Here is a 2,500-nt window from a genome sequence, read left to right as displayed (position 1 = left end):
TCATCATCCTGTGTAAGGCTCTGTCGTTTATATCCACATCATCTTCCTCTCCCTGCCTCTTGTCTCCTGCCTGTCATCTCAATCCTCTCCGCCCTCTCTCCTGCACCCTTATCATACTTCCCACTGTTCTCTGGTTCCTTTCCTTCTTCAGGCTGTCAAGCTCTGGCCTGTCCATTCAGATTTGTTGTTTTGACTATGGAACATGAGAAGTTCTTGTTTAACTACAGTAACTGTATGTGAGAGACGTCTTTTTCTAGTCTTCCTCTCTGTTGTACTCTGTTAACTATACAACACAGTGAAAAGAAGAGAAGTCATCCAGCATGGTTGTTTGCCTCTGTGCTGTGGTGTCTCTAGTTACTATGTTTCCATCAGAACTCACTATGTCAATACCATACAACAGCCGTTACATACTCTCTCATAAGGTGGTAAAGGATGTATGTTAATCATCATGTACTCTGGAATGTGTCAGTCACTGGCTGACGTCTCCCTAGCAGCGCCCCCAGGGTTCTCCTCTTCCATAGAATGCACCTCCAGGTGGCTTCTCTCCCTGCCCTCTTCTCTCCCTCCTGTCTCCACTTGTCTATGGATTCTTTTTCTCCCTCATCATTTCTGCACTCACATGTTCTCTGGAAGGGTAGATCCCTGTCGAAGACTAGTTTATTTTCACAGGGTTTCTCCGACGTACTTCAGGCTGAGCAGTACAGTCCAGTCCTGAACAAACACACAGCATGCTGGTTCCCTCCTCGACCCTGGCCTTAGGGTCGCTCTGTTCTCACACAGCCTGCTAATTATCCACATAAGCCTCTCAGACTGAGAGAAGGCCTGTGTGAACTAAGCACCATCATCATTAAAGCCATTGCGGAGTTATCCATCTGAATGAGGATGCCTTTCAAGGACAGGTATTATGATCAGTTTAACATGGAGAAGGATATCTCTAATAGTCTGCCCTGAGGGTTCAACCTCATCTTTCTCTTCTACTCAGATTTCAGCTGATGTGAGATCGTATCTGCCTATATCTGTAATCTTTTGTAACAGTGTGCCGTTTCAGTCATTTAAGACAACAGAGCATTGGGTTGATATGAATGGATGGTGACCACAGATCGTTGAAATGATTTATTTTTTATATCTCCATCGGTCCAGCACTGGGCTGTTGTTTACTTCTCAGTTTGTCATAACTCTTCTTCTCTTATGGACTTACAGTTGAAGTCGGAAGTTTACATACACCTTAGCCAAATACATTTAAACTCAGTTTTTCACAATTCCTGACATATAATCAGAGTAAAAATTCCCTGTCTTAGGTCAGTTAGGATCACCACTTTATTTTAAGAATGTGAAATGTCAGAATAATAGTAGAGAGAATGATTTATTTCAGCTTTTATTTCTTTCATCACATTCCCAATGGGTCAGAAGTTTACATACACTCAATTAGTATTTGGTAGCATTGCCTTTAAATTGTTAAACTTGGGTCAAACATTTCGGGTAGCCTTCCACAAGCTTCTCACAATAAGTTGGGTGAATTTTGGCTCATTCCTCCTGACAGAGCTGGTGTAGCTGAGTCAGGTTTGTAGGCCTCCTTGGTCGCACAAGCTTTTTCAGTTCTGACCACACATTTTCTATGAGATTGAGGTAAGGGCTTTGTGATGGCCACTCCAATACCTTGACTTTGTTGTCCTTAAGCCATTTTGCCCCAACTTTGGAAGTATGCTTGGTGTCATTGTCCATTTGGAAGACCCAAGCTTTAACTTGGTCGCAAGATGTTGCTTCAATAAATTCACAGAATTGTCCCTCCTCATGATACCATCTATTTTGTGAAGTGCACCAGTCCCTTCTGCAGCAAAGCACCCCGACAACATGATGCTGCCACCCCCGTGCTTCATGGTTGGGATGGTGTTGTTCTGCTTGAAGCCTCACCCTTTTTCCTCCAAACATAACGATGGTCATTATGGCCAAACAGTTCTATTTTTGTTTCATCAGACAAGAGGACATTTCTCCAAAAAGTACGATCTTTGTCCCCATGTGCAGTTGCAAACTGTAGTCTGGCTTTTTTTGTGGCGGTTTTGGAGCAGTGGCTTCTTCCTTGCTGAGTGGCCTTTCAGGTTATGTCAATATAGGAGTTGTTTTACTGTGGATATAGATCCTGTTGTAGCTGTTTCTTCCAATATCTTCACAAGGTCCTTTGCTGTTGTTCTGGGATTGATTTGCACTTTTCACACCAAAGTACGTTCATCTCTAGGAGACAGAACGCGTCTCCTTCCTGAGCGGTATGACGGCTGGGTGGTCTCATGGTGTTTATGCTTGCGTACTATTGTTTGTACAGATGAACATGGTACCTTCAGGCGTTTGGTAATTGAATTGGATGAACCAGGATGAACCACACTTGTGGGGGTCTACAATTGTTTTTCTGTGGTCTTGGTTGATTTCTTTTGATTTTCCCATGATGTCAAGCTAAGAGGCATTGAGTTTGAAGATAGGTCTTGAAATACATCCACAGATACACCTC

General features: G+C 43.2%; 1 protein-coding gene across 10 annotated transcripts in view; it reads left to right on the top strand.

Moving 5' to 3' along the window:
* Nucleotides 1-2,500, top strand: part of LOC118392983 (cAMP-specific 3',5'-cyclic phosphodiesterase 4D-like) — a 195,967-nt gene that overhangs the window by 146,795 nt on the left and 46,672 nt on the right. The gene's annotated exons all lie outside the window — the stretch shown is intronic.

This window comes from Oncorhynchus keta, chromosome 14, assembly GCF_023373465.1.
Source record: "Oncorhynchus keta strain PuntledgeMale-10-30-2019 chromosome 14, Oket_V2, whole genome shotgun sequence".
Lineage (NCBI taxonomy): Eukaryota > Metazoa > Chordata > Actinopteri > Salmoniformes > Salmonidae > Oncorhynchus > Oncorhynchus keta.
Note: the sequence above shows the minus strand (reverse complement) of the source record. Positions and strands in the feature narration are given on the sequence as shown.